Genomic DNA, 15332 nt, shown 5'->3' with positions numbered 1-15332 from the left:
TTCCTTCTGGAGTGAGCAATAAATACTTCTAGGCTAAGGGTTTTTAATTGACCAACAATGGCTGAAAGAGGAGAGGAAGGAATCACTTGCCCTGTTCAGCCTCTGATTGGTCACAGCCAGTCATATTATTTTGACACAAGAATTGATCCCTCCAGCTCTTAGACAATGGCTTTCTTCTGTTTGAAGAAAGTTCAAGAAACTCTAAGGCCTCCTTCACACTGATAGTACTCAACAGAATGATTTCTCTTCAGTTTCTCCAATGTGCCTTTCATCTGAACATTTTATTTTTTAAATAGATCATCCTGATAACTGAATTTTTTTCTCTCTCCCTTCCTCTTCTTCAGTCCCTTCCCTCATTTCCCTCTCTCTCTCTCTCTCCCTCCCTCCCTCCTTCCCTTTCTCCTCTTCTTTCTTTCAGCTGGAGTTGGACACTGTGCCACATGTGCCTCAGGCCTTTTATTGTAAGGAGACTAGAAAATTGCCCTGCAGGTGGTTTCTAGTAGAAGAGTTAGATTTATCTTTTCCAAAGACTTCCTATTCCTGAGAGCTCTAGGCCCAGCACTGGAGTGCTGTTCTTGAGCATGAGGTGGTGGCTATTGTTTGCAGCCGAGAAAGGCAAAGTGTCTATGTCCTTGCTCTGATCTGAGACCATGTATCAGAGAACACAGCTCCAGAACACTCTGGGCCTCCAGTCTCCCATTAACTATCAACACTCCTGGTCCTAGAGGAGAATTGTTTTGCCTTCCACAGCTGAGTATCAGGGTAGTGGCTACTAGTAGTTACCTCAGGCTGCTACATGCTTAGTTCTTGCCAACTGACATTCTGTGACTCGTTACAAGCTACTGAAGATATGAATACAAGCTATTGTTTTATAGATGCAATTCCGGGAGCAGTCTTTTCTTCCTTCCTTCCTTCCTTCCTTCCTTCCTTCCTTCCTTCCTTCCTTTCTTCCATCCTTCCTTCCTTCTTTCTGATTTAAGTTGTGCCAGTGGCCAGTGCTGGGGATTGAAATCAGAGCCCGGGTGGCTTACCTCAGCATTTCCCACTCAAGTCTGGCACTGGAGTTGCGCCTCCACTTCTAGCTTCTTGCTGGTTAATTAGAGATTAAATCTCACAGACTAGCTCTCCCAGGCTAGCTTCAAATTGCAATCCTCTGATCTCAGCCTTCTAAGTAGCTACAATTACAGAGCCTCCAGCACTGAGAATAAACTATCTTTTCTTAGCCCCCTTGAAGACATTTGACTAAAGCTTCAGAAAAGCTGATCTGATGGGAGTCATGAATTAAAATTCAAAGTTTCTGAGCTCCTCAATAACTTAACAATGACTTTGAAAGACTCAGTACTTCCTGGACATCCCCTTGCTTTGCAGTGAAGGGCTAGTCCCCTAGTTTGTGGTTTGTCTTCCTCCACCATTGCTGCTGGTGCCTACCCTCTAGGTTGAGGGTCAGACTTCAAAGTCCCTGGCCCTTTAAAAATGGTATCCACAGCATCACAGGCCCGGTCATTATTATGCATGTGTTGCCAGTGGGAACTGCTAGGTAGGTAGCTGTGGGGGTGGGGGGGTGGCTCTACCAAGGGGAGCCAAGCCAAGCCTGCAGTACCACCTGGCTGTCTGTAATTAGAATCTGCATAGGGCCCCAGAGAGCCCATTAAGAGAACAGCTATTTCCACCTACTACTAACCAGCCATCTGAACAATTTGTACTCTTGATGAGGAAGGCCCAGGAGTGATTGGACATTCTTTCCCTGGGTGACATTGAGAAGGCCCTCACATGGGTTGGGTAAGTCTTGTTCTAAAGTGAATCTCTCCTGTCCACTTAGATCTATGATGAAACCCATTTTTGCTGAGGTAGAGGTGGCTAGTCTGGACAAAATTAGCATTATTCCAGACAAATTAATGTAAGTTTCAGCCACTGGGTACACACACACACACACACACACACACACACACACACACACACACACACAGTCAATATAGATATATCTTGTTCTACCTGATAATGTAACCAAAAAGTTGCTTTAGTGTTATAACCTAAAGGGAATATTAAAAATACTTCTCAGCCCATTTCCTCCCATTTTTTATAACTGATATACCAATATTGACACATTATCATTAAATAAAGCCCATAGTTTTGGATTGGCTCTTTGCATAGTAGAGTCTACAGTGCTTGACAAGCCTACGATGCCACGTGTCCACCACTACAGCACCACACAACATAGTTTCTTCGCCTTAAAAATCCCCTGCATTCCATCCACTCATCCTTCTCCCCTCTTCCCCATCCCATGGCAACTCTGACCACTTTACTAGTTCTATAGTTTTCCTTTCTCCAGAATGTCATATAGTTGGAATCATAGCCTGCCTGCCTGCCTGCCTGCCTCTTCCCTCCCCTCTTCCTCCCTCCCTCCCTCTCTACTTCTATCCCTCCCTCCCTGTCTCTTTCCTTCCTTCCTTCCTTCCTTCCTTCCTTCCTTCCTTCCTTCCTTCCTTCCTTCCTTCCTTCCTTCCTTCCCTCCCTCCCTCCCTCCCCCCCTCCTCCCTCCCCCCCTCCTCCCTCCCTCCCTCCCTCCCTCCCTCAGCAAAGACAGCAGCCAGGCTGAGAGATGAAATCAAGTGACAACGTCTCCATGGGGAAGTCTTTGAGTTCTTCTCCTGGCTTGCTCTGAACTCACTGTGTCTGGAGAGCTCTGTCATTTCTGCTGGGAGGGAGACCTGTGTGGGATCTATCAGGAGAAGGAATGGCAAGGAAGAGACCTTGATGGCTCTTGTTGCTTTAGTCTCTTTTCACTACTAGGGGGAGAATAAGAGGGCATTAAGTGCCCTATATACTTCTGCCTTGGTCTTAGTTCATTCACCTTAGGGGCTTCTCTAGTCATGTAATTGCTTATTCAGGGAATCAGTTAATGAGACTGCAGGGACTGGAAAATTCTGACAGTGAAAGGACTCATCTACATTGTTGTACAATATCTCTATGTACCCATTCCTTCTTCCTCCCTCAGTCTCTTCCTCTATCAACACTTGAGTTCAGGCTGCTCATCTGATTCTACAGGCTCAACTTCCCTGGCTATGATCCTTGTCATAGTGACTGGGTTCAAAACACTACCGGTATCCTGGTTTCTTACTGTTCCTTCATGAAGTCTTTTATTCTTCCTTGGAGGCATTTTTTCCTTTGATTCCTGCCTTGTTTAGGACCCCAGGACCTTGACAATTCTACATTCTGCATCACATCTAGACTCTTCAGCCTGCATGTCAGGGTGTTTTCTCTTGAAATGTACAAGATGGTCCCATTCATTGCTCCTGTCTTTAGTTCACTGTTGCTCACGTTTATCCTGCTGCCTGGTGTTTTCTATTCCTCCTCCAAACTACATTCTATCTTCTTTAGGCATTATTTCAGATAGATAAAAATAGTTGCTTTTTTAAAAAAAACAAAAACGTATGAGATACACTATGATATTATTTGTTTTGTGAAATGTTAGGTTCATTGGGCAACCTAGATTTTATCTGTCAACCTTCTATGGAACCTTTTATTTTTTAAAATACATTTTATGGAACCTTTTCTTAAATGGTCTAACTTTCTTTGGTCTCCATTTTTAGTTCTTACAACACCTAATTTATTCTTTAGTTATAGGCTATCTTGTACCTATCCATTATATAAACAGTTAACTCGTATGGAACACATTCAGTACTGGGCACTGAGACAAGACCTTTTCATACAATGGTTCATTGAATTCTTAAATTTATTTGCATATATTAATTGTACAAAATCATGAGTTTCATAATGACATTTTCATATATGCATACAATATTAGGTATCTACCTCATGCACATTGTCCTCTCTTACTGAATTCTTACAAGAAACATGGGATAAAGTAGGAACTATTATACCACCCATATTTTATAAATGAGAGGGCTGAATGTTTAAGAGGTTATTTCATTTTATTTTGTTCAAGGTTCCAGAGCTAACTAAAAACTTGAATTTTGGTCTGTCCATGTGCGTGTTTAACTTGTTCCAATTACCCTGGTGATGTTCTGATTTTAAAACAGACTCACGGTGCTGGCGATGTGGCAAGGCCAAAGGGAAAAAAAGAACTTTCTAATTTCTTTTTTTTTTTTGGTAATTTATTAATTAAACAAAATTTTTTTGACAAGGTGTTGTGCAAAAAGGGTACAGTTACATAGTAGGGCAGTGTATACATTTCTTCTGATAACTTACACCCTGTTTTTCTTTCCCTTCCCTAGGTCAGGTAGACATATATACAATACACAATGTACCAAGAACATATACAGTAGCCACGTGGCCTACACCCAAGAAAATTCGCCTAGGGCTTTAAATGTAATGTTGACATTAAACAATATGTCGACAGTAGTCTTATATGAACGTACATACATAGCTTTTGAACTATTATATTCCACTGAGAGGTCAATTTTTGACCTTTATATGTTGAGTAGTTGTTTGGTTTTAGTTACATAATGTTGGGTCACTGACCCAATCCTGTGGGAAATACCATTTGACAAGCAGTTTTTGGTTTCACAGACCTGGTCTCTACTGTCTCTCTGTCACCCCATCTTAACAGTCATATATCAGGGAGATCATGCCCCTTTGTTTTCTGTGTTCTAGGCTTGTCTCGCTCAACATTATTTGTTCAAGTTCTGACCATTTCCCTGCGAATAACAATATTTCACCATTCCTAATCACTATGTAGTATTCCATTGTGTATAGGTACCATATTTTTTGGATCCATTCATCTGTGGAGGGGCATCTGGGTTGTTTCCATATTTTGACTATTGTGAATTGTGCAGCGATAAACATGGAAGTGCAAATGTCTTTTTGATATCTTGGGGCCTGCTGTTCTGGGTAGATGCCTAGGAGTGGAATGGCTGGGTCATAGGGTAGGTCTAATTTGCACTCCCACCAACAATGGAGAAGGGTTCCTCTTTCCTCGCACCCCCCCCAGCATTTGTTGTTGCCTGAGTTCAGAGTATAGGCCATTCTAACTGGAGTGAGGTGGTATCTCAGGGTTGTTTTTATTTGCATTTCCTTTACTACCAGGGATGTTGAACATTTCCTCATATGTTTCTTTGCCATTTTTATCTCTTCTCTTGTGAAGTCTCTCTTGAGCTCCTTTGCCCATTTCCTAATTGGTTTATTGGGCTTGGAGGGGGATAGTTTTTTGAGTTCTCTGTAGATGACAGATATTAGGCCTTTGTCTGTTGCTGTGCTGGTGAAGATCATTTCCCATATGGTTGGCTGTCTTCCTATTTTGGTGGCTATGTCCTTAGCTGTGCAGAAATTTTTTAATTTGTAGTAGTCCCATTTGTCAAGTCTCTCCCCTATTTGTGTACCCCTGGGACTATATTCAGGAAGTTCCTTCCTGTGCCTATAAGTTCTAGCGTCTTTCCTACTCTGTCCTTCAGTAGTTTCAAGGATTCAGGTTTGATATTGAGGTCCTTGATCCATTTTGAGTTGATCTTGGTGCATGGTGATAGGCTTGGTTCTACTTTGAGTTTTCTACATATGGCTTCCCAGTTTTCCCAGCACCAGTAGTTGAAGAGGCTATGTTTATTCCATTGTATGTCTTTAGCTACTTTGTCGAATACCAGCTGACTGTAAGAGTGTGGTTTTATTTCTGGATCTTCAATTCTGATCCATTGGTCTTCTAGTCTGTTTATACCAATACCAGGCTGTTTTTGTTATGATATCCCTGTAGTTGAGCTTGAAGTCTGGTATTGTGATACCTCCTGCACTGCTTTTTTTTTTTTTTTTTTGGCCAGTCCTGGGTCTTGGACTCAGGGCCTGAGCACTGTCCCTGGCTTCCTTTTGCTCAAGGCTAGCACTCTGCCACTTGAGCCACAGTGCCACTTCTGGCCGTTTTCTGTATATGTGGTGCTGGGGAATCGAACCCAGGGCCTCATGTATATGAGGCAAGCTCTCTTGCCACTAGGCCATATCCCCAGCCCCCTGAACTGCTTTTTTTGCCTAGAATTGCTTTGGCTATTCTAGGTCTTTTGCTGTTCCATATGAATTTATGGATTGTTTTCTCTATTTCTGTGAAGAATGTGGCTGGGATTTTGATAGGTATTGCATTGAATTTGTATAACAATTTGGGCAATATGGCCATTTTCACTATATTGATTCTGCCTACCCATGACCATGGGAGGTCTTTCCATCTCCTTGTGTCTTCTTTGATTTCCCTTATTAGAGTTTTATAGTTCTCATTAAATAGGTCTGTCACATCCTTGGTTAGGTTGATCCCTAGGTACTTTATTCTTTTTTTGGCTACTGTATATGGAATTGTTTCCATAATTTCCTTTTCTGCTTGTACATTGCTGGTGTACAGAAAAGCTGCTGACTTTTGTGGATTGATTTTGTATCCTGCTACTTTGCCAAAATGGTTTATTAGGTGTAGGAGTTTGGGGACTGAGTTTTTTGGGTCCTTCAGATATAAGATTATGTCGTCTGCGAATAGGGATAACTTGATTTCTTCCTTGCCGATGTGGATCCCTTTGATGTCCTCCCCTTGCCTTATTGCTATGGCTAGGGATTCCACCACTATGTTGAACAGAAGTGGGGAGAGTGGGCATCCTTGTCTTGTTCCTGAGTTTAGGGGGAATGATTTAAGTTTCTCTCCATTTAATATGATGTTAGCAGTTGGTCTGATGTATATGGCTTTTCTTGTTTTGAGGAATGTTCCATCTATTCCTGTTCTCTCCAGAGCTTTTAATCTAATTTCTTAACCACCTATAAAAATGGGTGTCAATGCTCATGCCTGTAATCATAGTTACTTGGGAGGCTGAGGACAAGAGGTTCATGGTTTGAGGCCAGCCTTGGTAGGTAAGTCCACAAGACCTCTTTCTTCTCTGCCCACTGCTGCTGGGTAGAGTAGCATGCATCTGATATCCCCAGCTGGAGTGGAAGACTGACACCGGGAGCACTGTAGGGCCATGCCAACCCCGACAGGAAAGGTCAAGAGGCTCAGGTGCCCCAGAAAGGAAAGCTGTGCGCTGTAGCCTATACCTGTAATTCCACTGTTGAGGAAAATATCAAAGCAGGCTGCCTCTGTGTGAAGTGAGGCCCCCATCCTCAAAATAACCAATGAAAAACAGAGCTGGAAATATGGCTCAGCAGAATCAAGCCAGCTTAGCATACTCCAGGCTCTGAGTGCCACCAATAAAACAAACAAACATGCAGAACAATGGCATATCCTTCAAACCCTCCCATTTCCAGGCCAACTATACATATGATCGAAGCCTTGTATTCTAGTCTACCTTCTGCCCTTTGTGAGGTTTCAGTTTTGTTCCCTGTTGTTAGAGTCCTGAAGGATAGCAGCCTATGTGGTGGCATTTGCTGGTACTAAGGATCACTTTCCAAGTGCTTGACAAATGGGAGTAGGTGCTTTCCTCACAGACCCAAATCTCTTTCCTCGGGCCTCTGGATTGCGGGCTGAGCTCCGTGAGCATCAGGGTGCTCGCAGGATCAGCAGTCTCAAAAGGAGTCGCAACCCGAGTACATCTGGTGTTCTTCGCAGTAGCCACACAGTGGTTTTCCTAACGTCGCTAGATGCTGCTTGCAAAGATGCGAGCTGGGCTATCAGTCCCAGCACCAGTGACTCTAAATTGGTGACAAATATAGCTTCTTAGCAGGCATGTGGTATCTCAGTTACAAGCTGAACTTGAGAGGGTCCTTGCTGGAAGTCTGGGTTAGCACATAGATGAAGTAGGGAATTCTGAAGCTAGGCTACCATGGAGAGAAGAGGGACACCTAGCTAGCCAGTCTTTTTGCTAGATGGGACAGAATCCTGGCACGTGGTGTTGCTGATGTATCTTTGCAAGGACTGTTTTTGTGTAATAGATGTATAACCCAAAGATAAATTATTACACACACAATATATACATTCATGCATGCGCGTGCACGCGCGTACACAGACACACACACATTCCAGTAGTTAAAACAATGATCTGTGGTTGGTATTGTTATCTTGCAAAGACTTTTTGTTAATGATATGTGACGAGAAAGGCAGAAACAATAGACTTCCACTCCCCCAAGAGCATCTATATTACTGATAACAGCTTCTTTTTCCAATGCAATGTAATGAGTACACATTAAATACACAGAATAAGCTGTATGTGGAGAAATCATTTGTAAAAACCACTAAGTGGATTGGTGAAGGTTAGGAATCTCCAGGAAGCTGCTAAATTATACTTCCAAATGCTATAATTCTCGTCTTGATTTATTTTTTTGTTTTGTTTTTTGCCAGTCCTGGGGCTTGAACTCAGGGCCTGAGCACTGTCCCTGGCTTCTTTTTGCTCAAGGCTAGCACTCTACCACTTGAGCCACAGCACCACTTCTGGCTTTTTCTATGTATGTGGTGCTGAGGAATCGAACCCAGGGCTTCATGTATACAAGGCGAGCACTTTACCACTAGGCCATGTTCCCAGCCCTTATCTTTATTTTTATTATTATCTTTAAGTAGTATACAAAGGAGTTGCTATTTAACAAAGCAGTATGAATGCAGTATAACTTGGTCAATGTGACCCCTTTCCACATTCTCACTCATCCCTCTCCTCCCCATTCCTTCCCTCACTCTTCTTAATTTTGTAGGATATATATTGGATTTTTGTCTGCGTTTCCCCCTATTCTACTCATTCATCTATCCTTTTCCCCTTGGCTGCATCCCAGCCTTTTCAAGTACCCACTTCCTGGGGATTTAATTTTTCCAAACTTTGATTCTGTCTTTCTAAGGACTGACACTATTTGAGTCAAGGTATAGAATCAACCCAGATGTCCCTCCATGGATGAATGGATCAAGAAAATGTGGGATATATGCACAATGGGATTTTACTCATCCATTAGAAAGAATGATATTACATCATTTGTAAAGAAATGGAAAGACTCGGAAAAAAATTATGTTAAGTGCAGTAAGTCAGGCCCAGAGAGAAAAAGGATCCATGCTTTCTTTCCTGTACATGTGGAAGCTAGATTTCACTTACAATCTTGTAAGTAACTATATTGGTTGGTATGCAAGTGTATACGAACGTTTTAACTCAAATGTGTGAATTCTTTGGTATGCTTGTGAAGTTTATGGGGCATAAAGAGCAGGCAGGTACTGCCGTCTCTCATAAGAAGCTTATGGTGGGTTTTTCTTGACCCCACAGGAAAGACTTCCAGGCCCATAGTATGACAATCCAGACCATTCTACCTCGGCTCTATGTTTCTAGTTCATTCCTTACTAGTTTCTTGTCATTGGTTCTTCTCTATTTAGGCAGTTATGGACAGAATATTGGTGCCTTCCAAAATTCATGTTTTGACATTGCATTCCTGTTATGAAGGGTTTTGGGATTTGGTGCCCCTACAAAGAAGACCTTGTGAGTCCCATTTCCCTTCTGCTACCTGTGGGTGCACTGAGAGGAGGCTGCCTATGAACTAGGAAGAAGACCTTTTCGAGACACTGAATCCACCAGCATCTGGATCTTGAGCTTCCTGGCTTCTCAGAACAGAGACAACTCTCTAGTGTTTACAAGCTACCCAGTCTGGAATTATAGGAAGCCCTAATGGACTAAGACTAGATAGCTCAATAACCATCAGGGCTTCTGCCTCCAACTGTCCTTCCTTGCAGTTTCGTGGTTAAGAGTTTAATCTCTGGGTCAAAACCACCTAGGTTCCAATTTTGGTTCTGCCACTTACTGTGTGCCCTTGGCCGCTTTTAGTCAACTATTCTAGGCCTTGATTTTCCCAACTAGAAAATGGACCCTAAACTGATATTTATTTTATAGGCATTAAAATGAAAGTACTTATAATAATGCAATGCACAGCAAATATGAAGATATGTTAACCCCTCATTAAAATTGTTATTTAGTGTTATTATAAAGGTGATGTATAGTGGGGTCACAGTTATATAAGTCAGGTAAAGAATACATTTCTTTTTGGACAATGTCACTCCTCTCTCTCTCTCTCTCTCGTTTTGCTTTCTCTCTCTCAATATGCTCTATTTCTAAGCTATATTTGTAGCTCTTCAGGGAGGGTTTTTGTGTTAAACTTATTATACTAAGGAGCAAACTGAGGCTCAGAGAAGTTGAGAGAGTGCTAGGGTTGTACAGGTCATGACAGGTGATTCTGGCTGCATACACTTCATTTCAGCCATGATACTCTTTGCCGTGTACTAAAACCCCAGAGTGAACCCATACTTGATGAGAGCTTCCACACCACCATCATTTGAGTGGGAGGTGCTCCCCTATTTCTGGTAATTTGATGGACCAATATGCAATTTGGTTTCTTTTCTAAGTGCTATTCTGTGCCTTCAGGTTGTGATTATCCTGATGACAATAAAGATGTTGCACGATATATTTTGATAGGCCTTAAGAAAGACAGATGATACCTTCTGTTGTCGAACTCTACATGAATCTAAAAAAGCAACCCTCATTTCTTTTTTACCATGACTGTTCCTGGCGGTTTCAAATATGGTTAGATGAGGGATGTCAGAGACATTCTGATGATCAGTGCTGTTTTTGTCACAAAGGAGGCTTTCTCGTGACTCAGAACAGGCTAATGGGTCTGTCAACGGCTTTCTTTGGTGAGGTGAGTCACCGGATCCATTGCTGACAGCTGGATCCATTGTAGCTGCTGGGATGGAGGGGGTCTGCCATTCTCTCCACCTCTAAACAAGATATTCTTAAAGCCATTGATGGTCTACAGTGAATTGAGATAGAACTGGACTGAGTTTGTAAACAGCTGCTGGAAAGACCAGCTCAGCTTCAGTGCTATGAGATTGCCTTGCCTTTTCAAGAATGTACATGCCTGAGGCACAAAAGCACTGTCTGATTTCTAAAAGCATTGGACATAATAGTTCATCTTCACTGAGACTGGAATCTATGAATGTGGCCCATTTGGTCCTCATGTATTTACTGGATTTGTGCTACCAGAGAAAGAGCAGTGACATAGGAGACTAAAATTCCCATCTTAGTGGGGCTTCTTTAAAGTTTTTTTTTTTTAAAAAAACATTTTCTTTTGAGTAAATGTACTTCTTCTACCATATTCTCATCCCTCCCCTTTTTTCTCTTCTCTGTTTCAAACATCATTTGATAGGGTTTATTCTGTTGTATTCATATATGTGTATGTGTGTGTATGTATGTAATGTATATTGATCCTTATACCCCTCTGTATCCCCTCCTTTCTCCCGTCGCCCTCCAAATGATCCCCTCCTAGAGAGACTCTCTGTGACTCCTGTTACATTGATGTTAAATTGGATCACTAATATCCTCCTCCTCCTCCTCCTCCTCCTCCTCCTCCTCCTCCTCCTCCTCCTCCTCCTCCTCCTCCTCCTCCTCCTCATCTTCATCCTCCTCATCATTTTGGGCCTATACCCCACAAATGAGCGAAAGCATGATATTTGGCTTTTTGAATTTGACTTCTGTTACTTAGCATGATGATCTCCAGTTCTGTCCATTTCCTGAAGATGATATAATTTCATTTTTCTTTATTTTATTTTATTTTTTTTCAAATTTTTATTTAATTTTTCTTTCTTACATTTTTTTTACTTTTTACCCACCCAGCATGAAATATATTTCTATATAACATTTTCTTTATTCATTCATTGGCTGCTAGGTACCTTGATGGATTCCATCATTTAAATATTGCAAACAGAGCCTCAAAAATCATTGGGATGTGGCTATCTCTCTTGAATACTGATCTATTCTTGCCTGGATATTGCTTAAGATATGATAAGATTATAAGGTAGGTCTATTAGTCATTTGTATTTCTTCTTCTGAGAACTTTCTGTTCGACTTGTTTGCCCACTTAGTAATTTAGAATATTTGTTTAATTTTTTGAGTTCTTTGCATACATTAGATATTTGTACATTTTCTGTTGAAATCGGGCAACCTTTTTCTCCCCTCATATGGGCTGCCTCTTATTTTTGGTAATCGTTTCTTTGGCTGTGTAGAAATATTTAAACTTGATCCCATTTGTTAATTTTGCTTTATTCCCTAGGCAATTGGAATCCTATTCAGAACACACACACACACACACACACACACACACGCACGCACACACACACGCCATCCCTTCATCTCTGGAAACATATTGTATTATATTTTTAGTGTGTTGGGGTTTTCTTTGAGATTTTTTTTGTGTCTATGTTCATTGGAGAGATGAATCAATGATTTCCCCCATTTATAAGGAGGTCTTTAACTTATCTGGATCTTTCTATTGCAGTGCGGGGCACATGACCTTACCTTTTCTTTACTGAGAGAGTTTCCTCAATATTGTCCTCTAAATAATTTTTGCTTTTCTTATTTGTTAATGGTACCACTTTTACATATATTGAAGTCCCATTTTCCATGGGTCTCATTTATCCTCATCTATATTCTGTTTCACTTCCTATTTGTTCCTAGCACAGAGCCACATTATTTTTTATTAATTTAACATTTTTTACCATGTGGTGCCGACATGAGATCTGGAAGAGCAGGTTTCCTTCTTTGGTTCTTGATTTTCAAAAGTTCTATTTTTCTTTATATATAAGTTTATGAAGCTCCTTTACATTTTAGTTCTTGCTAAAATTTCCATGTGTTAGAATGTACTGAAACTTAGATTCAGAGATTAAACTGACATGTTAACAATACAAAGGTATCCAACCCATGGTATAGTTCTTCCTTTATTCTGCTTTCTTTTTTATGTTCTTAAATAGAGTTTCCCCGTAAACTTCTTATAAGCTGGTAGATTAATTCTTCGATTTGAAGTTTTATTGGCATTCTGCATGGCCTCTTCATATTTCCTGCCTCAGCTATAAACTATTGATTGATCTTGTACTTGGCAACCTTGCTCAACTAGCTCATTACCTCTAATGCTTTGTTGATTCTTCTGAGATTTCTATGTTGGTCATATCATTTGCAAACATGACAAATAGGAGGGCTTTAAGGGTTCTTCTCAGTGACTCTCTTGAGCCTTTGTCTCTCACACATGCATACTGTGGGAGTGTCTCTTCTTCCCCTCTAACTCTGCCCACAGTCCATAGAAGATAGGAGAGACTTCTTTTCTTACACTATGGCTCTCCTCTAGCCCCTTTCTCCTGCTGTGGGGTACTTATAGCTGCTGACAGAATTTCCTGGTGTGTACTGAATTTTGGAATGATCCCTACTGTTCTGTACAGACATTTATGGGTCCTTTATGGCCTAAAGAGACCCCCTGTGTGGATGATGCCAGGTAGTGAACCCACACAGGCTTTTGATCAGACTTACTTCTGCCCCAGGGTGTTTGCAGCAAGTTACATAGTTTCCTGAAATCTGTTTCTTCCACTGTGAAGTGCAGAATAGTGAGATCACATAGCTACAGAGCCGTGCTATAGTAATGTCATTTTCCCACACTATGTTTCTGATCGTAGATGCTGATTTTCCCGCCTCCCCTGGCACTGTGGTTTGTGGTACAGTGCTCAGGAGCTTGTGCCTTCAGATAGAATTGAATGGCAGCAGCTGTGGCTAGATCATATTCTATGTACCTTCTTATCCCCAAAGATTATTCATGATACAAATTCTAAGCTGGTGCAATGGCTCAAGACTGTAATAATAGCTGTTTGGGAGACACACATCGGGGATCACAGATTGAGGCCAGCAGAAAGTCTGTGAGACTCCATCTAAACCAGTAGCTTGGCATGATGACACACACCCATTATCCTAGCAACACAAGGAAGCACAAATAAGATTATAGTCCAGGCTGGCCCAGGCACAAGACTATATCTCAAAAAATAACTAATCCAAACCAGGCACCAGTGACTCATACCTGTAATCACAGCTACTCAGGAGGCTGAGATCTAAGGATTGTGGTTTGAAGCCAGCCTGTTTAAGAAAGAGCACAAGACTCTCGTTTTCAATTAACCAGCAAAAAACTAAATATCTGAAAGTGGAACTGTAGCTCAAGTGGCAGAAGTTCAGGTGGTAAAGCACTAGCCTTGCATAAAAAAGCCCAGGAACAGCAGCACTCAGGCCCTGAGTTCAAGCTTCAGTATCAGCATGTGCATGTGCGCACCCCCCCCCCACACCCCCTAATCCCAAAAGGGATTGGCAGAGTGGCTCAAATGGTAAGCGGATCTGCTTAGCAAGGCTCTGGGTTCAAACCTCAGTACTGTCAAAAAATGAAAAATACTAGCTCCCACCATTGTATAGTCTTATTCTAGTTACCTGGGTGAGACTGAACTCCAATATTTATATGATACAGGGGTGTTTCAAAGGAGCATGACTCCAGTGATGACTTTCATCTGCATGGAGGGCTCGGGAGTCATTCAGGATTGGCAATAAAGGCAACCAAATGTTCTGGGGACTCTTCCTTGTGACTGGGTGTCCTGGGCGTTCACCTGGAGAATGTACAGATGTTGGGTGTAGCAGAAAGAGCCAGTGGTTTAGCTGGTTCTAATAAAGGCCTTTATTACAGCTAAGAAGAACTCAGCAAGCCACACCCAGTCACCTACTACTAATAGTGGCATCTCAGAGGGATAGTTTAAATGAGCAATAAAAGCAACTCTATACCCAGGGAAACTTCACTTATAGCTTCTTTTAACACACCAGATCGCTGAGAGTTTGTGTGGCTCAGTGAGAATATGCCTTATTTACAGATTACAAGTAGAGTGCCCTTCTTCTTTTGGCCCATTGAAGAGGAGGAGGGGCTGGATGAGAAAAGGGTGGGAAGAAGCAGAGAAAGGGAGGTGGAGCCCTCAAAGGGAGGAGAGAGCATGGGGCCACTTTATCATCCTTCAGAGTACATTAAGACACAGAGCCTGCCGGGACAGAGAAACTGGCAGCTGACCAGGGATGTGGGATGAGGATGGAATTTAACATTGCATAAGCTCTGTGGGATTTAGTTGGCAGTGTGCTCCACCTGATTCAACAATGTGATGGGATTGCTATAACTATGTTGATATCTGGAGTTGTTTTTAACAGAAGCTCAGGACATAGAAAGAGGTGGTAGTCTTTCTTTTCTCTGCATTCAATGGGTCACCCATTCATTCCTGAGGGTTCAAGACAAGCTGGGATGCCTCTTTCAGAGTCTTTCAGCATGCTGGTGAGTGCTGTGGAAATGGTATCAACTGAAGGGCAGCCTTTAGGGGACAGAGAATGTTCCTCCTGGGTACCGTGAAATTAGAGGCAGATTTGATCCGAAGTTCCTAAGGTAGAAACAGAACCTGAGGAAGAGGAGATACAGGGGCCTGGATTATAACACTCAGGGATGGAAGGAATTTCCAACAAGAATGCATGATCCAGAATGAAACAGCTACTTTAAGAGTGGTAGTGAGTTCTGGTAGTGAGTTACTGAAGGTACTTAATGGAGGCCACTTGGTGGGGAGATCTTGGGAG

General features: G+C 41.9%; 1 protein-coding gene across 2 annotated transcripts in view; it reads left to right on the top strand.

Annotated features, from left to right (window-relative positions):
- The window catches only part of Clip4 (CAP-Gly domain containing linker protein family member 4), a 95163-nt gene that overhangs the window by 25440 nt on the left and 54391 nt on the right, over positions 1–15332 (top strand). The window contains exon 1 of one of the 2 annotated variants that reach the window (XM_048353198.1): positions 14934–15039. The exons of the other annotated variant lie outside the window; for it this stretch is intronic. The gene's annotated coding sequence lies outside the window, so the exon portion shown is untranslated. Of the gene's footprint in view, positions 1–14933; positions 15040–15332 lie in introns of those variants that run through there. 2 annotated transcript variants of the gene reach the window in all.

The sequence above is a fragment of the Perognathus longimembris genome, chromosome 8 (genome assembly GCF_023159225.1).
Source record: "Perognathus longimembris pacificus isolate PPM17 chromosome 8, ASM2315922v1, whole genome shotgun sequence".
Taxonomy (NCBI): Eukaryota; Metazoa; Chordata; class Mammalia; order Rodentia; family Heteromyidae; genus Perognathus; species Perognathus longimembris.
Note: the sequence above shows the minus strand (reverse complement) of the source record. Positions and strands in the feature narration are given on the sequence as shown.